Genomic DNA, 23178 nt, shown 5'->3' with positions numbered 1-23178 from the left:
CTCTAAGCTGCACAGCTGCTGGTGGTGCTGCTGAATGGGATAATCGACATTACATGGTAAGGTATGATTAGTACTATTAACTTCTTCTTGTTGTTGTTTAAATGCTTAGTCGTGTCCGACTCTTTGTGACCCCACGAACCAGAACACGTCAGGCCCTCCCGTCTTCCACTGCCTCCCGGAGTTGGGTCAAAGTCACGTTGGTAGCTTCGATGACACTGTCCAGCCATCTCATCCTCGGTCGTCCCCTTCTCCTCTTGCCTTCACACTTTCCCAACATCAGAGTCTTTTCCAGGGAGTCTTCTCTTCGCATGAGATGGGCAAAGTATTGGAGTCTTAGCTTCAGGATCTGTCCTCCCAGTGAGCACTCAGGCTTGATTTCCTTCAGAATGGATAGGTTTGTTCTCCTTGCAATCCAGGGGACTCTAAAGAGCCTCCTCCAGCACCACAATTCAAAAGCATAAATTCTTTGGCGGTCTGCTTTCTTTATGGTCCAGCTCTCACTTCCATACATCACTACAGGAAAAACCATAGCTTTGACTACGCGGACCTTTGTTGGCAAGGTGATGTCTCTGCTTTTTAAGATGCTGCGGAGGTTTGCCACCCCAACCCCAGAATAAAGACATGAGACAGTAGATTGGATTAAATGCGGGCCACACTTTATTTAAATAATGAATTCAGGAAAATTGACTTTCTGCCAGTAAAAGAATATGGGGGCCTGCTGTAGTGCGGAAAGCCAGTTAACTGGGGGTATTCCCATACCCCCTGATCAATAAATGGGGGAGTCCCCGGCCCCCAAGCTCCGGCAGTCCCGAGACCACAAGATCCTGGCTAGCTACTAATAAACACCCCCAGACCTCAAGACATCTTTGACTGATGACTGTTGGTCCGGAAGTGGCCCAGCGCATCCTCCCCCCACAGGCACTGTAATCGCACGATCCGCAGCATCGGAAGGTCAGATGCGCTGTTGGCTTACCTGATTTTACAAATTGGGACACACCGAAATACTGGTTATTTCCGCACTACCCACCAGTGCGACCAAAATAGTTTCCACCAAAAGCCAACAACCCTCATCCAGTGTGGGATAGGCGAAAAATCCCCCCATCCAAGGCCAATCAGGATGAAGGTCAAAAATTCCTATCCGGCCCCAGATGGCGACCAGAAACACTCACACTAGATTTAGGGAGGGCGGGTGGGTGCCCAGAAAGAAGAGGACAACGTGCGCTGGGTGAGTCACCTAAATAGGTTTCTCTCTCCCCCCCAACCATCATGTGTCCCTGTGATGTCTCTGCCTTTTCTGGGGTGGGAGGCAAACAACGCTCACTTGCTCAAAGCCTGCAGACTTAGCAGCGAGCTAAATCTTGTCATCGCTTTTCTCCCAAGAAGCAGGCGGTAGCATAAACATCCAGACAATAGGTAATAGGTAAGGTAATTAACTCATGATCAGCATTTTTAAACAAAGAGGCACAGCTTTTAAGCTGCCGTGTTGTCAATGGTTAACTCACTTGTTAATTGTTAACACAGTTTTGATAGCACTTACAGCCTCAGAAAGAAAGAAAGAAAGAAAGAAAGAAAGAAAGAAAGAAAGAAAGAAAGAAAGAAAGAAAGAAAGAAAGAAAGAAAGAAAGAAAGAAAGAAAGTGTGAAAGTATGTGTACTGTGTGGCTGAGGGCCAATTATTCTATACCACGTTTTTCCAGATAGTATCCACAGATCGTATCAGAAAAAAATTGCACAACCTCGTGCTGTAATTTTCTAGACACAAATCTAATAAAATTCATACAGACATCATACAGAACTGTCGAACCAGAACTTAACCCTCAACCGCAAACAACTAATGCCCTTTTGGTCTTTATCTCAGGTATAGGTGTCAGTATTGTTGGAAGTATCGGGTATATGAGCTCTCTTATCACCCACGCTTCACCTATATAAGAGAACAGGGCTGATTTCCTGACAAAACTACAAACCATTGAAAAAACAGTGCAAGCCATTGGAAATGTCCCTGAAAACAATCAAGCTGCTCACAGAAGCACACAACCCCAACATCCCACAGAAAGATGGCCTACTATAAGCCCTAAGAACAAGATTCCAAATTAAACTAGGGCACATTAAGCCTTCAAATTCCCTCAGTTTTGCCACAATTACAAGGCAGCAGGTTTTGGTGGCTGTCCAAGTTATACAGTTCCAGGGCACCCCAGAAGAAGGGAAATGTAAACCTCTTCTGAGTGTTCTCTACCTGGAAAATCCAGAACAGGGTCACCATGAATCAGAATTCACTAGACGGAAAATGAGTCTTATTTTTGTGTTGACCAAGTGATCTGGCTGAGCTGAGTCTGTTGGAGTACCAGGCTACAAAGCCAGAGATCAGAAATGCAAATTCCCTCCTTAGGCCTCTTGGCTCGCATCACCCAGAACATATGTAGCTGGTAGGATGATGTGCCCAACATTAGGCAAGCTGCATGGTGGGCCCACAGCTCCATCAGCAGGGAGGACGTGTACAGACTTGTGTCCCTCATTTTATCATCCAGACTCATGAAAAGGAATCCCTTAAGCTGTTCCACTAAAGCTTTGATAGTTTTCACTAGAGATGGGACTATTCTTATTTGTCTATGAATACAAATATCCCCGCACAGGTGGCATTAATGAGGGTCCAGCCCCATGGGGCCACACAGTCCACTCACTGATCCATCATGGATGCAGATGCCGTGATTCTACCAATGGCTCCACAGCGCGCAATCCGCTCGCCACTCCTGGTGGGAGGTGGAAGGATAAGCCTCGATACAAGGTCGAAGAGCGGCCCCATCTCTAGTTTTCACCCCTAATCAGGCTAAGCTTGGTCAAATCCATGTGAGACTCTTGTTTTCTCTTACCGAAATGGCATAAAAGCACTGCCTTAGAGTGAGAACCCTCCAAAAAATCCAGCAAAATTCAGGGGAGATCACCGAGGGATGGAGGAGTCTTTCATTTCCACACACAGATACACACTCACAATTCAACCTAGGGGTTCCTAGACATCAGCAGGCAGAGGGCCATGCACCGCCTGCATCCCTCCCAACTGGGGTACAGGGGGGTCCCTCGAAGTGGGAAGGTGGTGGGAGTGACCCGCTCTAGGTCAAGTCAAGAACTAATTCGAGCAAAGCCAGAAGTTTCAACCAAGAAGTACAGAAAAGAAGGAAGGGAAAAGCATTCTGCACTCACCTATAAAGTCCAAATCCTGTCCACAGGAAACCTAGTTTATCAAACAGATTCTGCCCAGGTGGGCTAGCTAAGGGCCTTGAGCCAAGCAACAGAAAATATGTTGAAAGCTGTGTACATGGGCAGCTGGTTGAGCTCTAAAACAAAGGGAAGTGTTTGCTTAACGGGAGAAGGGCCAGAGGTACAATGGAGCCAAAAATCCTTCCTTCAGCTTGTTTGGGGCCAGGATAGTACCTGGATGGGCAAGTTCTGGCGAATTCTCAGAAGGAAGTTGGCGTTTAAAGTCTTCACAGCTGAACTAGCCAAACCTGTTTGCCAGGTTTGTCCTGAAGACGACACCTGATTTACTCTTCTTCTCCATTCGTCGAAAGAAAAACAATTCAGACACTGTGCAGAATGGATAAAGAACTGTTGGACTCAGTTATAGATGCCCCTGAAAGTTTGCTTCCATGCATGTAGGTCGGCTCCTCTCAAACCAATGAAGATGCAGGAGAAATACAAACAAGGAGGAGGAATTGGCCACAATGAGAGAAAGAGGAAGGAAGCACAAGAGTTCCAATCTAAGTATGGATCTAGGAAAGACAAGAGGGGAATGCAGACTATCTGCCTGCTGGTTGCCTCTTCATCCAGTTAGGCATCCTTCAGTCTCGAAAGACTATGGTAGCGTGCTCTGTATGGAGGGCTTGGAACAGCGCCTAGTGTGGCTGAGGAGTCCAATTCGAGACTGACAATCCCTTCCACACTGAAGACAAACACAATCTGTCCCCTGCCCAGCTCCCTGGTTTTGCTGGTTTTGTGACTTCCTCTTTGCCTCAGCCTGCTCGGCAAGGGTCTCTTCAAATTGGGAGAGGCCGTGATGCACTGCCTGCCTCCAGGCTGAACGCTCAGATGTCAGGTTTTCCCATCTGTTGAGGTCTATTCCTAAGGCCTTCAGATCTCGCTTGCAGATGTCCTTGTATCGCAGTTGTGGTCTCCCTCTGGGGCGCTTTCCCTGCACTAATTCTCCATAGAGGAGATCCTTTGGAATCCGACCATCAGCCATTCTCACGACGCGCCCGAGCCAACGTAGACGGCGCTGTTTCAGTAATGTGTTCATGCTGAAAATGCCAGCTCATTCTAGGACTGCTCTGTTTGGAACTTTGTCCTGCCAGGTGATGCCAAAAATCCGTTGGAGGCAACGCATATGGAAGGTGTTCAGCTTCCTCTCCTGCCGTTCACAAAGGGTCCATGACTCACTGCAGTACAGGAGTGTGCTTAGGACACAGGCTCTTCATCCAACCCACCACAAAATCAACATGAATTATTTTTTGGCGTTGATGTTTTATTCCTACAGTGAACGGATGCATCGTAGCTGTTATACATTTTTTTAAAAACCACACAAAATGTAAAATATCTGGAAGTTGAGTCATGGCAATGGGACTTCATTCTTATTAGGGTGAAATGTTTCACTACTCATCCAAGTTTCAACCTAATGAGAAAGAAGTCCATTTGCCATGACTCAAGTTCCAGATAACCTCACCTGGAGGACTGAGAATCTTCGCAGACACAAAACTTAAAGGTACCTGTTTATTCACCTGTCTGCTTTATTCCAGGATGCCCCATCTGCCAGAAATCTCCTTCACTTCTCTTTTTGTTTTGCTTCATTCCTTGAGGGCAGGCCTCTGGCCCGTGAAGGAAAAAAAGGGGGGGTGGAGATGTATCCTTGTCACAGAAATAATTCAGTTCCCACAAAAGGAGCACTAAATCAGGCGTCATCTAGTTGAAATGCCAACTTCCTTCTGAGAATTCCCCAGCAGTTTCCCATCCAGCTTGAAGGATGTAAGCTGTATCGTATATCTGACCCCTTTGTCGTTAAACAAACACTTCCCTTTGCCTTAGATCAATCAGCTGTCCATGTACACTGTTTTCAACATATTTTCTCTTGCAGGTTTAAAGGCACTTAGCCAAGTTCACCTGGGCAGAATCTGTTTGATAGATTTCCCGTGGACACGATTTGAACTTGGGGGTCAATGCAGAAGCTTCTGCCTTCTCCTTCTTTCTTTAATTTTTTTTAAAAATTGTACTTCTTGGTCCAACTGTCTGGTCTGGCTTTGCTCAAATCAGTTCTTCGCTTGACCTAGAGCAGGTCAATCCCACCACCTTCTCACTTCGAGGGACCACCTCCTGTACCCCAGTTGGGAGAGATGCAGGCGGTGCATGGCCCTCTGCCTGCTGATGTCTAGGAACCCCTAGGTTGAATTGTGAGTGTGTATCTGTGTGTGAAAATGACAGACTCCCCCATTCTTCAGTGACATCACCTGAAATTTATGGTTTTCTTGAAGGGTTCCGGAATGAGGATCCCAACAGGTTCAGGATGAAGATGGGTCATGTCTGGGACTTTCTAAAGCAGAAATACAGGATAAAGGAAAGGGAAGGAAGGAAAAATAGTGGTTGTTGTGTGTTTTTCGGGCTCTTTGGCCATGTTCTTGAGGTTGTTCTCCCTAACGTTTCGCCAGTCTCTGTGGCCATGGGCATCTTCAGAGGACTGGAGTCGGAATTCTGTCTGTACTCTGGTGCAGTTTGCTTGGATAGTTGAGTATTTATAGCTGTGGGATCAGCTCAATAAATAAATAAATCACTGCAACAGGGGTAAGCAGCAAAGAACTTTAAAAATCAGCAGAAAACGTGGATGTTTTGGCAGGACTTCCCTCCAGTTAATCCCTGATGTTTTCCTTTCTTCTCTCCTCTTATTGTTTGCCTTCCATCTTGTTGAATTTGTTTAGTATGTAATAATCCTTTTTGCATTTATCTCTGTATTTTATGTTGTAAGCCGCCTAGAGTGGTCATAATTGACCAGATAGGTGGGATATAAATTAAACAAACAAACAAACAAACAAACAAACAAACAAACAAACCTGTGGGTTGCACCATAGGGACCCAAATGTAGGCCTCCAGTTCCCTCAGGACCTTCCACAGCCCTAATTTATTAATATAACTTAATACACACACACACACACACACACACACACACACGTGTGTGTGTGTGTGTGTGTGTGTGTTAAAATGCTATGTGCTTTTCCAACAACAGTTCTGAGATGTGCACAAGCAACACCTGAAAGCAAGGACACACCTTCTAATGTTCTCCAGAACTTTGGTCTACTCTTGGATCCAATCTCTTTGAAACAGGATGTTTTCACATGCCGAGATAGTGAATCAAGAAACGGGTAGCCCCAAAGTGAGTTCTCGCATCCAGTGGAAAAACAAATGAGATGAGTGCAGTTTTAGTCATCACGACTCCCATACGTTGATCAGCTGTCTTCTGTTTAAAACGTTTCTCGGTGTGCAGATAAGACAGATCCCGAAGAATGGGGTGATTTTTATCAAAAAGGCACAAACAACGCATCAATCACAAACAGTATTTTCAAAGGCTGCTTCTGATTTGCACACATGAAAATGGGGGAAGTGAGGATTTACAACTCCAATTAGAAATTAGAAATGTAAGCCATCAGGGCAAGGTATGAAGCTCACTCCCCCTTTTTATCTCTTTGGTTGGGCAAATTGTGGGACGTACAGAAGCCCCAGATGTGTCTCCTTTCTGAAAAGTTGATGGTATGGCAATAAGAACACACAAGTTCCATTAACACATTATATGCTTTTCCAAAGACCTATGCTTTTTAAATTTAATTTTATTTTGTTTTAAGGAGGAGAAAGACTTACTGCATGAGAATGCTGCCATGATCTTGTGCTGGTAAAGCAAATAGACATTCTATAAAGTTGTTTCCCACACTAGGGGCATCTCAAACAAAAAAGTATAACTTTGAAACTGAGCTTCATGTCTGCACTACATTCGAAACAGTTGTTCCAGATGGCTTTCTCTAGCTCTGTGCCAAACCTGGGGAGGTTTGGGCAAAAGGTTTTCAAGTTATGCTTTTTAAAATGTAAAGCAGTTCCCAACCTATGGGCTGACCGGTTTACCTCTGTCTTGTGTGGATGAAGTTTCAGTTTATTCACCCTTTTAGATTAGATGAGGCATCCTTCAGTCTCAAAAGAATATGGTAACATGCTCTCTCTGGAGGACTTGAAACAGCGTCTAGTGTGGCTGAGAAGGCCAATTCGAGAGTGACAATCCCTCCCACGCTGAAGACAAATACAATCTGTCCCCTGTCCAGCTCCCTGGTTTTGCTGCTTCTGGGACTACGTCTTTGCTTTGTCCTGCTGGACAAGGGTCTCTTCAAATTGGGAGAGGCCGTGATGCACCGCCTGTCTCCAGGCTGAGCACTCAGAGGTCAGGGTTTCCCATCTGTTGAGGTCCATTCCTAAGGCCTCCAGATCCTGCTTGCAGATCTCCTTGCATCGCAGCTGTGGTCTCCCTCTGTCTGGGGAAATTTCCCTGCACTAATTCTCCATACAGGATACCTTTTGGAATTCATTACTGACACCAGACACTGATCTAGAGCTGAAATAGTTTATTTATGTATTTATTTATTTATTTATTTATTTATTTATTTGTTTGTTTGTTTGTTTGTTTGTTCGTTTGTTCGTTCGTTCGTTCGTTTGTTCGTTTGTTCGTTTGTTTGTGTGTTTGTTTGTTTGTTTATTCATTCATTCATTCATTCATTCATTTAATATGCCGCCCACACTACCCAAAGGTCTCTATTTAAATGGCAAGGAGAAACCAAGTTGGGTGTCATCCACATACTGGTGACACTGAGCCCTGAAACTCTGGAAACCCATTCCTGGTGGTTTCATGTAGATGTTAAATAGCATAGGGGATAAAACAGAACCCTGAGGGACCCCACAGGTCACTGGCCAGGTCGTCAAATATGTGTTGCCCGCTACCACCCTAGGAAGGAAGGAAGGAAGGAAGGAAGGAAGGAAGGAAGGAAGGAAGGAAGGAAGGAAGGAAGGAAGGAAGGAAGGAAGGAAGGAAGGAAGGAAGGAAGGAAGGAAGGAGCTGATGATGGAAGGAAGGAAGGAAGGAGCTGATGATGGAAGGAAGGAAGGAAGGAAGGAAGGAAGGAAGGAAGGAAGGAAGGAAGGAAGGAAGGAAGGAAGGAAGGAAGGAAGGAAGGAAGGAAGGAGCTGATGATGGAAGGAAGGAAGGAAGGAAGGAAGGAAGGAAGGAAGGAAGGAAGGAAGGAAGGAAGGAAGGAAGGACGGACGGACGGACGGACGGACGGACGGACGGACGGACGGACGGACCGGAGCCATTGTAAAATAGTGCCCTCATTGACAAACTGAAACCCCCATTACCATGCTAAAATGTACATGTCCATCCATGTATTTGGGGCACATCATGAACAGACATTGACTGGAAAAGGCAATAATGCTGGGAAAATCTGAAGTCAGCAGGAGAAGAGGAAGACAAATATGAGATGGATTGATTCCTTTTTTAAAAAGCCATGACGTTGAATTTGCACGAATTGATGACAGAACATTTTTGACATTGCTCACTCATAGGGCTGCCATAGGTCGGAAGCAACATGTCGGCACTTAGGAACCAAAATGTGTTAGGAAAGGTTTGATGTGCTTTGCCCCAGATCTGTGCATCTTTTAAACTCCTTATGAAATGGATTTCTGGCACCAAATTCAGCAGTAGTGAATAGTGGGCCCTTTTAGTGGCATGGATGCTTTACTCCACAGTGAACTGTTGCATGATATCACTTGTTGTTTTTTAAAATTATTCACATGCCAACTTTATTCCAAGAAGCCCATCTAGTCTCCCATCCCAGAGACCTCCTTGGCTTCTCAAGGTTTGCTCTGCTTCATCCCTTGAGGGCCAACCTCTGTCCCCTGAAGGAAAAAAGAGGGTTGGAAATGTCTCCTTATATAAATAATTCTGCTCACGCAGAAAGAACAGTACTAAACCCGGTGTCATCTTAAGACTATATCAGGGAAACAGGCTTGGTTAGTTCAACTGAGAAGGATTTAAATATTATTTTCCTCCTGAGAGTTCTTCAGGACTTCCCCATCCAGGCACAAGCTGCTCGACAAATGTCAGCTGTGTTGTATATCTGCCCTTTGTCATTACACAAACCCTTCCCTTTGTCTTAGAGAGCAATCAAGTGATCATGTACACAGCTTTCAACATATTTTCTGTTGCTTGGCTCAAGGCATTTAGCTGGTTCAACTGGAATCTGTTTGATGAACTAGGTTTCCTTCACTTGTGGGTGAGTGTAGTTGCTTTTCTCTTCCTTCTTTTCTGTACTTCTTGGTTGAAACTTCTGCCTTTGCTCAAATCAGTTCTTGATCTAGAGCAGATCACTCCCAAAACCTTCTCACTTTGAGGGACCCCCTGTACCCCAGTTGGGAGGGATGCAGGCGGTGCGTGCCTCTCTGCCTGCTGATGTCTAGGAACCCCTAGGTTGAATTGTGAGTGTGTATCTGTGTGTGGAAATGAAAGACTCCTCCATCCCTCAGTGATCTGCCCTGAGTTTTGCTGGGTTTTTTGGAGGGTTCTCACTCTAAGGCAGTGCTTTTATGCCAGTTCGGTAAGAGAAAACAAGAGTCTCACATGGATTTGACCAAGCTTAGCCTGATTAGGGGTGAAAACTATCAAAGTTTTGGTGAAACAACTTAAAGGGATTCCTTTTCATGAGTCTGGATGATAAAAATAGAGACACAAGTCTGTACATGTCCTTCCTTCTCATGGAGCTGTGGGACCACGATGCACCTTGCCCAAGGCTGGGCACATCACCCTGTCAGCTACATATTGTATTTTAAATGCTGTAAGCCGCCCAGAGACCTTCGGGTAGTGTGGGCGGCATATAAATTAAATAAATAAATAAATAAATAAATATGTTCTGGGTGATGTCAGGCAAAAGGCACATGGAGGGAATTTAATTTGTGGGTGGAAATGTATAGCTGTCTGTGAAAGGAGGAGAGTCCCCTATCCCTCAAGGTTCTCCCCTGAGACCTGCCCTTTTTTTGGGTGGGTTTTCACTATGGCACAATGCTTTTATGCCTAGTCTATAAGAGAAATAGGGGATGTGGTGGCACTGCGGGTTAAACCGCAGAAGCCTCTGTGCTGCAAGGTCAGGAGACCAGCAGTCGTAAGATCGAACCCACGCGACAGGGTGAGCTCCCGTCACTTGTCCCAGCTCCTGCCAACATAGCCGTTTGAAAGCATGTAAAAATGTGAGTCAATAAATAGGTACCACCTTGGTGGGAAGGTCATGGTGTTCCGTATCTATTCGCGCTGACCACATGACTACGGAAACTGTCTACGAACAAATGCTGGCTCTAGGGCTTGGAGACGGGGATGAGCACCAACCCCTAGGCTCGGACACAACTGGACTAAATGTCAAGGGTAACCTTTATCTTATAAGAGAAAGCAAATTCATCATGTGGACTTGGCTTAGACGTGGTGGCGCTGCAGGTTAAACCCCAGAAGCCTCTGTGCTGCAAGGTCAGAAGACCAGCTGTCGTAAGATCGAATCCATGCAACGGAGTGAGCTCCCATCACTTTGTCCCAGCTCCTGACAACCGAGCAGTTTGAAAGCATGCAAATGCGAGTGGATAAATAGGTACCACCTTGGTGGGAAGCTCACAGCATTCCTTGTCTAGTTGCGCTGGCCACATGACCACGGAAACTGTCTTCGGACAAATGCTGGATTGGAAATGGGGATGAGCACCACGCCCTAGAGTCAGGCACGACTGGACTAAATGTCAAGGGGAACCTTTACACTTACCTTGATTCCACATGGCACACACAAGTCAAACAATGCAATCTATTTGTTTGTTTGCTTAGATATTAGTAATACTTTGTATGTATGTATGTATGTATGTATGTATGTATGTATGTATGTATGTATGTATGTATGTATGTATGTATGTATGTATGTATGTATTTTTAGCATCATTTTTCCCAGAGAGGACCAAAACAGATTGCAATAAATGTTAAAGCAAGTAAAACTCAAACCACTGTAAATTACAAATTAAAAAGCAATTAAACCGTGACACACATACAATTCCATGGGCACCACTTCTGTCTTGCCAAATTAAAATTGAACTGGATTTTTTTTCAAGGAATTTTAGGGGGTGATTTAAGGTGTTCTTAAGACCTCAAAGCAAAAGCAGAAAGAAAGGTTGAGGGGAAACTAAGCAAAGAGAGAATGAAGACTGAAACTGGTATGGTAATAATCTCTTTATATGTGAATCTTTAGGGAAAGGTGGCATCCTGAATGTGAAGAAGCAACAACACCAGTGGATGCAGATAGTCCCAAACCAACAACGAAACCGATGGTTCCACCAACAGATCCTTCCCAGGAAGCACAGCAAGCTGTCAAATGGGAATAAACATGCAATGGTGTGGAATAAAAAGCTTCCTGCTTCCAGCTGTTGCCTTTAAGTATCTGTTATTCCAACATGCAAGTCTAGATGGTTATAGTTCACCTCTTGAGTTGCTCTTTCGTTGCTCCTTTCCCTTAATGTGAATGAGGCTGCCAACTGTCTCCAGATTTAATCTCAAAGAGAGAGGGAAGGGAACTAAATGGGAGAGGAATTTCTGGCTTCCCTCTCATTTCTTCTCACCAGCCGGCAGAAAACAGAAAGCCACCTAAAACACCAGAATGGATCCACTGGGATGGCTGGGATTACCCCAACCACCTGGCCTCACCTTATGAAAGGGAGAAGCAGCAGGCAATCCCTGGTTTGTATGTTGCACCACAGGGCCCCACACATTGGCCTCCGGTTCCCTTGAGACCTTCTGATACCTCATCATCATTTAGTTGTTTAGTTGTGTCTGACTCTTCGTGACCCCATGGACCAGAGCACGCCAGGCCCTCCTGTCTTTCACTGCCTCCCGGAGTTGGGTCAAATTCATGTTGGTCACTTCAATGACACTGTCCATCCATCACATCCTCTGTTGTCCCTTTTTCCTCTTCCCCTCACACTTTCCCAACATCAGGGTCTTTTCCAGGGAGTCTTCTCTTCTCATGAGATGGCCAAAGCATTGGAGCCTCAGCTTCAGGATCTGTCCTTCCAGTGAGCACTCAGGGTTGATTTCCTTCAGAACGGATAGGTTTGTTCTCCTTGCAGTCCAGGGGACGCTCAAGAGCCTCCTCCAGCACCACAATTCAAAAGCATCAATTCTTCAGCAGTCAGCTTTCTTTATGGTCCAGCTCTCACTTCCATACATCACTACAGGAAAAACCATAGCTTTGACTATTCGGACTTTTGTTGGCAAGGTGATGTCTCTGCTTTTTAAGATGCTGTCGAGGTTTGTCATCGCTTTCCTCCCAAGAAGAAGGCATCTTTTAATTTCGTACCTACATGCCCCCAAATTCTATATATGTGTGAGAGAAATGGCCTCAGAGTTTTCGTTTTGGTTTCCAGACGTTCTGCTGTGTTTTGAGGGACTTGAAACTGCCCTGGGATGCCCACAGCCCCCCAAAATGTAAATAACAATATTTGTGTTCACTGCAAGCACAAGAGGTTTTTTTTTATTATTTGGATAACTGGGTTGGGGTATGGGATACAGAAGGTAAAAGGAAAGAAAATTGGAGTTCGGGTGGAGGAGAAACTAAAATATTCTAACATCCATTCTATTCATATTGCAATAGCCAGATTCAAAATTCGCTATTCTACTATTTTTTGCCTTACATATTTTAATTCACATTTTGATCTCTGTTATTCGAGCACTATCTGATGACTCTAACCATTTGTGAAATAAGTCCCGTCTTTTTGTTGTCTTTTGTAATGGATAGTCCTTCATCATTTCTGATAAAATGTCCATTTCTGCCGTTTCCTTTATCATTTCCGTAAGGTCTTCTTGTTTCGGTACCACCTGACTTTTCCAATTTTTAGTGTAAAGAATTCTAGCTGTGGTGACTATATATATATAGCTATACACTTCTTTGCTTTATCTATATTATCTGGTATCATACTCAAAAAAAAAAAACAGTTCTGGGGTTAATGGAACCTTACAAAGCAATATTTGTTGTAAAACAGTATGTACTCCTATCCAATATTGTTTCGCTACTCTACAAGTCCATCACATATGATAGTAGCTTCCCACATGTGTTTCACATTTCCAGCAGCTATTTGATACATCTTTATACATCTCTGACAATTTTTCAGGAGTCATATGCCATTTGTAAAACATCCTATATATGTTCTCTTTAAAGTTAACTGATTTTGTGAGCTTTATATTATTTTGCCATACTTGTGACCATTGATCAATATCAATATCCTGTCTGCAAGCACAAGAGGATTTTTAGTGAAGGTTTCCTCAGTCCTGCTTTCCCCCTCTTCCCACTACACTACAGTGGCTCGGGGAGGGGGGGGAATGAACCCCATCTATGAGTAACTAACCTTCCTCATATAGCCATAAATCACAGGAACACATATACATATCAACAACATGCGTTTATTGGAAATCCAGGTGATTTAAAGGAAACTAATCAATGCACCGATCAGTGACATACAATTGATGACTTATCGTCTCATTTTAATCATAAGAATCGTTTCCAGTATCCCGTTGGGAAATGGATGCAAAACAACCGTTTCGACTGTAGTAAATGTAGGAGTTTCTCTTCAGTCTTCAGGTCTGCAGAAAGATCACAAAGTTTTTGTTAAACCATTTTGATGAAGGCACTATAAATAGATGTATCCTTTGTAAAAACAGTAGGATCCCCTACCCCCTTACCCGTGGGATCAGTAGCCACTGATGCACTTATCCACAGGTCTGAAAATATGAAAAATATTAAAAGTAAAATCCTAGAAATATGTCTTTCTAAAGCTGAGAATCATGGGCTCAAGCTACAGGAAGCCAGACTTGGGCTGAATATCTGGAAAAACCTCTTAACTGTTAGAGCAGTGTGACAATGGAGCTGATTACTCCAGAGGGGAGAGAGAGAGCGAGTGCTTCTTTGCTGGAGTCATTCAAGAGAAAACTGGACACACAAGTGGAAGCCAATGTAGGTGAGCCAGGACAAGAGAGATGTGATCAAATCTGCTCACACCTGCCCCTGACTGGCTGCCACATTTTGGACCTGCTGCAATTTCCAGGCCAATCTTAAAGGAAACCCCATGTAGAGAGCATTGCAATAGTCAACCCAGATCACAATAGACCACATTTGCAGATATCGCTTCATCCAAGGACCAGAAAATACATTGCCCAAAGGAAGAAAAGAAGGCAGAAAACTGGTTCTCCTTGACTGACATACATGTGGTGTTTATTTCTTGGTTAGGCTCATAGATCTGATACTGAAACAGTGGCGTCTACGTTGGCTTGGGCATGTCATGAGAATGCTTGATGGTTGGATTCCAAAAGACCTCCTGTATGGAAAATGAGTGCAGGGAAATGGCCCCAGAGGGAGACCACAGCTGTGATACAAGGACATCTGCAAGCGGGATCTGAAGGCCTTAGGAATGGACCTCAACAGATGGGAAACCTTGACCTCTGAGCATTCAGCCTGGAGGCAGGTGTTGCATCACAGCCTTTCCCATTTTGAAGAGACCCTTGTCCAGCAGGCCGAGGCCGAGAGGCCATCCCGAAAGCAGCAAAACCAGGGAGCTGGACAGGGGACAGATTGTATTTATCTTCAGTGTGGAAGGGATGGTCACTCTTGAATTGGCCTTCTCAGCCACACTACACGCTGTTCCAAGTCCTCCATACAGAGCACGTTACCATAGTCTCTCGAGACTGAAGGATGCCTAATCATAGATCAGCAGTGTTGTTTGATGTTTCATGAATGGGAACTCACCAGGAGATACTCTTATAAGATATTCCTGGCATGGAAGGAAACAATCTTGAAGACTCAGAAGATGGAACATAAAGTTATGCACACTTTCACATGAAAGAGGAAGATGCAAGCTGGTATTGGTGTAAGCCAGGGGTGGGCAATTAATTCCTATAGGTGGGGCACATGAAAAATCTGAACTGTGTTCGGGGGCTGAACCAACTTTACTTAAACATAAAATGAAACAGTGATGTTATGATTGTTTTTATTTTAAATTTGCTAATCTTCACAAATGCTAAAGAGTTTTTTGTGGTACTGTATGTTAAAGATAAGCAACTGATCAACTTTAGACAAAAAGCTATAAATGGTTTTGATGTTCAAAACTGTCCGCGGGCCAGACAGGAGTGGCTCACAGGCCATATGTGGCCCTCGGGCTGTACTTTGCCCAGGTCTGGTATAAGCCAAAGAAATTCCATATTAGCCTTGAGCAAGTTCAGAGAAGTTTGGGGTGATGAAAAGGAGACTGAGGGGCTGTTTTGAGCTATGCTGGCTGTTTTGAGTGTGGCGTGCATCAGGTTACAAAGGGTTTGTTGGTATGTGGATGAGGAAAGTTATGCCATTTGACACATTCCTCCTGTCCGCACAACAAATGACCCTTTGCACCCCAATCAGCTATCAGATAAGTGCTTCTCCTAATCTACAGAAGGAGATGGAAAGTGGGTTCTCTTCTCTGGTCCCACAAATCCATACAATGCAAAGTTTAGCTGGTTTCTTTACCCGTTTACGTGGTTTACTCAGATGTAAGAAGACAGCTGCAACAGTAGCCAAGAACAGCTAAAGCATTGGGGAGAAGGTTGGGAAGGCAGGAGGGACTTAGCCCCAGTGGAGCCAGTATGGACTCTACTGGGGCTGCATTGACTGGTGGGGGCTGAGCCCATGGAGTCCACATAACCCCCTTCCTTGCCTTTTCTCTTAACCATCATTCAGCCGGCTGCAGTAGTTTGTTTGTTTGTTTGTTTGTTTGTTAAAGAAAAGTAAGTAGCATATCAAAATGGCAATATGTCTACCTGGCATAATTTTAGTCCTTCTCTGCCTCGGCTAGGGAAATATAAAAAATAAAAGGTGAAAGTAGAGGAAGGGGTTTCTCTACCCTCCCTTTTAAGGCCACAACCCACCTAATATATCACAGGGTTGTCTCCTCAGTTCACACCTCTCCCAGTATCATTTTGGTGAAAGCACCCATCCACTAAAGTTTAACAAAGAGCTCTTTTGCATCTCGATGAATCATCCCAAAAGATTGCATGACCTAGCCCTATGCCAGTTTGGTGCGGGACAGCTCTTAGAGCAGATGTGTTTTTTTTTCCTGTGCCAAATGGTTCCATATGAGACAGAGAGAGAGGGAGGGAGGGAGGGAGGGAGAGATTGTAATTATATGCCGGTGTGGACAGGCTCTGAGATAACTCTGTTTGGTTAGTGCTTAAGGTTATGAAGTGTGCTTGTCAAATATCATTTCCTTATCAATTAAGGCTGTGTCAATTTGAAGATGATTTAACACTGAAACATTTATTTACGTTGGCAAATGACCAAGACAAAGCAGCAGTGACTCTAGTTTTCTTCTAAGAACTGCATCACAGCTTTATTGCTTTGTTTATGGCATTGTTGCGAACATAACATTTCAGACAGTCTTCGCGTCCCTGACTGTGGGGGAAAATGATTAAATTAAAAGTGCCACGATATAACACTTTCCTTTCACCTTCAATCTCTCTCTTTCTCACTCACTCACTTCCTCTCTTGCTTGCAGTCTCTCTCACACTTTTGCTCTCCCTTCAAAAGTGGCTACATCGCTTGAAAAAAAACACAAATCAATTTGAATGTAACCTCTTTTGAATCACTGTAAAAATGGATGGATACCCAATGCATGTGTAAGAGCAGATTAATTTGATGGGGAACCATTGAATGATCTTCCGAGAATCTGCAAGGAAATTTTTAAACTCCCCTGCCAAAGTTAGTTTATTTTAACATGGATGTGGAATTGGTCCTGTTAACTAGCTTGGATGGGGAAGTCTCTGGTGGAAGACGAAGAAAAAGGAGACAAGCATGGTGCAACACAATTTTATTGAAGTCAAATTTTATTGAGATCCAAGCTAATGGCTATGCTCTAAAGGTGAGCAAAGGCCCCTAACAGAGATAGCGACAGACTCTTCTACCTTAGCTTATCAGTTCCTTATACTCACTAAAGATCTATCAGACAAAAAAACCCTTACTAGATGTATTAGCCAATATCAGCTCATTTACATAAATACATACATACATACATACATACATACATACATACATACATACATACATACATACATACATACATACATACATACATACATACATACATACATACATACATACATACATAGTGATCTTGAATTAAAGCAAGATTATCATGGTGCAATGGTTAATCTGCAGTTCTGAGTCAAGACTCTGCTCACAGCCTGAGTTCACCCTTCCATCTTTCCAAGGCAGTAAATTGAGCCCCCAGCATGCTGGTGGGGTGGGACAATGTGTAGCCTATATAACTGAATTAAAGCCCTATGTTTTTGTTGTTGTTGTTATTGTTGTTGTTTAGTCATTTAGTGATGTCCGACTCTTCATGACCCCATGGACCAGAGCACACCAGGCCCTCCTGTCTTCCACTGCCCGCAGGAGTTGGGTCAAATTCATGTTGGTAGCTTTGATGACACTGCCCAGCCATCTCATCCTCTGTCGTCCCCTTCTCCTATTGCCTTCACACTTTCCCAACATCAGGGGCTTTTCCAAGGAGTCTTCTCTTCTCATGAGATGGCCAAAGTATGGGAGCCTCAGCTTAAGGATCCGTCCTTCCAGTGAGCACTCAGGGTTGATTTCCTTCAAAATGGATAGGTTTGGTCTCCTTGCAGTCCAGGGGACTCTCAAGAGTCTCCTCCAGCACCACAATTCAAAAGCATCAATTCTTCGGAGGTCAACTTTCTTTATGGTCCAGCTCTCACTTCCATACATCACTACAAGAAAAACCATACCTTTGACGATGCAGACCTTTGTCGGCAAGGTGATGTCTCTGCTTTTTAAGATGCTATCTAGGTTTGTCATCACTTTCCTCCCAAGAACAGGCGTCTTTTATTTTTGTGGCTGCTGTCACCATCTGCAGTGATCATGGAGCCCAAGAAAGTAAAATCTGTCACTGCCTCCTTATCTTCTCTTTCTATTTGCCAGGAGGTGATGAGACCAGTGGCCATGATCTTAGTTTTTTGTTTTGTTTTGTTTTGTTTTTTATGTTGAGCTTCAGACCATTTTTGCACTCTCCTCTTTCACCCTCATTAAGAGTTTATTTAATTCCTCCTCACTTTCTGCCATCAGAGTGGTATTATCTGCATATTGGAGGTTGTTAATATTTCTTCCAGCAATCTTAATTCAGGCTTGGGATTCCTTCACGGATGGCTGCCTTCTCGTGGCGAAGGGGCTTGAGTAATTCAGAGAATTTATGGGCGATGCCGTGCAGGGACACCCAAGACAGATAGGACATAGTGGAGAGTTCTGATTAAACGCGATCCACCTGGAGCAGGAATTGGTAAGCCACTCCAGTATCTTTGCCAATAATATCCCATGAACAGAAACAAAAGGCTAAAAGTCCTGTACAGCGGTATATAAGCAGCACACTTTGCTTTTTAAAACATTTTGCCTTCTTAGTGTTAAAATAGAGCAGGTGGTATTGAAATGACCTTTGAAATGCTCCTTTGATAGCACATTAAAACTTGAAAAGCAGGATGTCAATGATTCCACATCTCTCCTGGATAAGGCTAAAATATCACTTTAAGCCAATTTGTCTCTGCTTGCATAGTGGAGTGGTTTTACCAGTTCCACTCCCCCAGTGGGTTTCCATGACTGAGTGGGAATTCGAACCCTCTTCTCCAGAGTCCAAGTCCATCTCTCTAGCCACCTCACCAAGAAGCTGCCTCAGCTTGCAAGACAGGGGGAAAAATTATCCCAGAAATGTTTTGAATAGCATTTTATCAGCAATCATGGACAGAAAAGGAGAAAAATTACCATATTGGCTTGCAGCAAGGTTCAATGATTGTACACTCTCCAAAATTGATCATGCCATCATCACATCTCCTTCGACATTGGAAACCTCTTTTTAAACACTGCTTTTTGGTACCTGGGTAAATACCTCCTGGAATGAGAAAGTGAAGAGGTCAGATCACAGCCATTCCATGATTCTAGTACTTCTTGATCATTCCGTTGAATGAAAATAATTCTTGTTTTTCATGCCTCTGTGATATCTATTGCACGTTTGAATGCCCACACTTTGGGACCCATAATTTTTATTTATTTTATATAGATTATTTTTACTCCCATATTTCACCTGAAAAGGGACCCAATGTGGCATATGCCATTAGATCACAATATTATAGCTAAAAACTGTGAGTTATTCAAATATTAAATGAATGAATAACATTATATCAAGAATACTAAGCAATGCATTACTAAACCAGATTTGGAAGCAACAAAATGCCTACTTTTTTTTTTTTTTTTAGAACTTCTCCTAGACTGTCAGTCATGAAGGAAAATCCTGCCTGTTGAGAAAATATTTTGCCTGCTTGTAGAAGGACAGCAAAGAGGGCTGGCCTCCAGTGGGAGGGAGTTCCAAAGTCTGGGAGCAGCCACAGAGAAGCCCCTTTCTTGTGTCCCCACCAAGTGCACCTCTGAGGGTGGCGGAATGGACAGAAAGCCCTCTCCTGATGATCTTAAGATCTGAGAAGGATCATAAAGGGAATCAAGGTCCTTGAAATAGCCTGGACCTAAGCCAGTTAAGGCTTTATAAGTTAGAACAAGCCCTTTGGTTTGGGCCAGGAAACGGACGTACAGTACATGAAATTCTTACTTGAACATTGTAAATATTGTACCCTGAGACCACATAGTGAATGCATAGTACACTATCACAATTGATACCCATTGATATAAAAATCTAGAACATTTCAAATAAAATTTTTCATGGTGATGTAGATTTTTCACTGAAAAGCTTACTGAAAAATATTACGGGATTCCCAAGGGAACTGCTAGTGAAGCTTTCTCCAGTATGTAACAGCTGGTAATCTGAGTCATGATGTGGAGTTCATTTACAATGCTAGAAAATTCAGCCCAACAAAAACCTTCAGGACAGGTGGGTATTGCGTTTGCCACCCCCTGGGGTGAGATCCCTGAGAAATTTATAATAAAACTTATGATTTGCTTTTTCTGGCATAGGGGTGCAATGGCTGTAACTTAGAATGCAATCAGATCATTCATGCTTTTCAAGGAGCTGACTCATTCACTAGGGGGAGTAAATAGTAAAGGCATCTTAAGCATTGCATCCAGTCCTACAATGTTAGAGAGAAGAAAACCATTACCAGCTCCTAAAGTGCAATTAAACTGAAGCCGAGGCCAAATTCCATGGGTATGTGTGTGGGTTACATTGAAGACTGACAGAATCTGGGGGAAATGGGATGGAGGAATATGGCAGAATGGGAGGAGACCAAGGGTAGGGAATGAACATCCAGATGTTTTAGGCTGGCTGGAGAGCTCAGCCCAGATGTTTTAGCCTGCCCACCCCATCAACTCCACCCAGAGCAGTCAATGATAAGGGATGGTGGATGCGATACTCCAGAACACCTAGACAATCTGCTGAATCTACAGTCTTCTCATTAAATGTTGGAAGATCTTAAATGTTGATGTCTGTCTTACCTTCAGAGAGCAAGATAATCCCTAAAATGACAGCAGTGAAAAGCCAGTGCATCCGCATTATTTAAGATGGATTGCAACCTCAAGTTGGACAGCAGGAGAGGACTTCTCTTCGTCTTCCAAAAAAGCCAAATGTCCACCTTTTTTTACAAAGCTGCATGATATACTGAAACATAAGCCCAATGGATGAATGATCCTGGTACGACATGTTCCAGATCTACTGCAATCCTGGGAGATCATTGTGTGTGATTTTATTACAACAGAACATGCTGTCCAGGACTAAGGAAATACTACATAGTACATTAACTTGATTTGCCGCTGAAATAATTCAGAGCTTCTTATATGACCGGACTACCAAGTGGCTGCTTACCTGGCTCAGCAATACTATGAACCACATCATTAGGCATTAAGGACTGATATTTATCAAATAAAAACAGGCCAGACAGTGTGTTGAACATCTCAGTATGATCTACTGCCTCCCGAACAGAGTTGAAGTCGTCACAGATGCCTCAATTTTGCCCAAAAATGAGCTGCAAAGCTGTTTGTGCTGGAGATAGCCATCTGAGGATCATTAAGCTGCCCAGAATGAGTGAGGTCCTGGACTACTTGGTAGAGTGCTGGTTGATGATGAAAAGAGGTTGTTGTGGGTTTTTCGGGCTCTTTGGCCGTGTTCTGAAGGTTGTTCTTCCTAATGTTTCACCAGTCTCTGTGGCCGGCATCTTCAGAGGACAGCACTCTGTGCTCTGGTGTAGTTGGCTTTGGGAGTGCAGTATTTATGGCTGTGAGATAGGCCTTTGTCTTTTTCTGTAGATGGGTGATTAGTGTGTATTGTTGTGGGTGTATTGTTGTGCTAAGGAGAAGAGATTATCTGTTCCTGTGGTTGATGGGTGTCATTAGCTGGTCTTCTGTCTGTAGTGATCCCCTGTCCTTGTGGCTGGGGAGAGTTTGTTGACCTTTTGCATGCTGTATTTTTGAGAGCGGGGAGCCAAGTTTTGTTGAGTTTCAAACTTTCCTCTTTTCTGTTGAAGTTTTGCTAGTGCTTGTAGATTTCAATGGCTTCCCTGTGCAGTCTGACGTAATGATTGCTGGTGTTGTCCAGTATTTCAGTATTTTGGAATAGAATTTCATGTCCAGTTTGTTTCAGGGCATGTTCAACTACTGCAGATTTTTCTGGTTGTTTTAGTCTGCAGATGATGAAATGATGATGAAAAGCCTCACTAATGAGTGTGGTGTAATAAGCTCTCTTGGCTAATTGAATGGTGTTTTCTGCATCTAAGTTAAATAAGCAGGGGGACAATATACAGCCTTGTCGTACTCCTTTCCCAATTTTGAACCAATCAGTTGTTCCATATCCAGTTCTAACTGCTGCTTCCTGTCCCACGTATAAGTTTCTCTGGCGATGGATAAGGTGGTCAGGCACTCCCATTTCTTTAAGGACTTGCCATAGTTTGTTGTGGTCGACACAGTCAAAGGCTTTTACGTAGTCAATGAAGCAGATGTTTTTCTGGAACTCTCTGGCTTTCTCCATAATCCAGCACATATTAGCAATTTGGTCTCTAGTTCCTCTGCCCCTTCAAAATTCAGTTTATACTTCTGGGAGTTCTCAGTCCACATACTGCTAAAGACTACCTTGTAGGATTTCGAGCATAACCTTGCTAGCGTGGGAAATGAGTGCAGCTGTACAGTAGTTGGAGCATTCTTTGGCAATTCATAACAATCCATCTAAAAATCACACACGGGTAACTAGTTACTGATGGAATGCTTGCCTGAAGAGAAAGGTCTTTGCCTGCTTGCAGAAGGACAGCAGAGATGGGCCCAGCCTGATCTCCAGTGGGAGGGAGTTCCAAAGTCTGGAAGCAGCAGCAGAGAGGGCTTTCTCCTATGTCCTTATCAGACACAGTTGTGAAGATGGTGGGGCTACCTTCTCAATTGTTTCATGGCTCGCAACTCACCAGTAAACCAAGGTGAGGACCGAGCCCAGATCACAGAGGAGCGATGATACTGCTGCAGAATACCATTTTGAGACCTGGGTTTCAACAGGATTGCCAATCTGATCAGTCGGGAAACCCCCACCCAACGCCTCCTGGAACCCAGTTGGATCCATTAGCTTCCAGGGGCAGACCATCCTACTAGGTCCACCTTCTCCACAAAACCCAGCCATCAACAGCAGTCCAAAGTTTAAGTAGATAATGATCTGATCGCGAAGGAGTGGAAGATTAAGACATCTACCAACAGGAAGATCAACAGTTCTTAAGAAAAATGACGGTATTTTTGACACTCGGCTGGTGTGTAATTAATTTCCTTTTATGGGCTAAGGAAACAGTTGAGAGGTGTGTTCTGAGACCATGTTGGCAATCGCCCAGGATAAACCTGCCTGGAGATAAAGTAGTTTGCCATCTCAGTCGTAATGACACTTCCTTTAAATAATGCTGGCTGCTCTCCTTGACTGCATTCGCATAATAGTTTGTCATAAACCCGGAAGAATATTAGAATTAAAAAAAAACAAACACAATCTCCCAGGGTTTAATAAGCAGGTCAAATATATTGATTTTTCTGGTGTTTGTTAAAGTAGTTTC

The sequence above is a fragment of the Pogona vitticeps genome, chromosome 1, assembly GCF_051106095.1.
Source record: "Pogona vitticeps strain Pit_001003342236 chromosome 1, PviZW2.1, whole genome shotgun sequence".
Classification (NCBI taxonomy): Eukaryota; Metazoa; Chordata; class Lepidosauria; order Squamata; family Agamidae; genus Pogona; species Pogona vitticeps.
The sequence above is the reverse complement of the archived record's forward strand: the minus strand, read 5'-3'. Positions refer to the sequence as shown.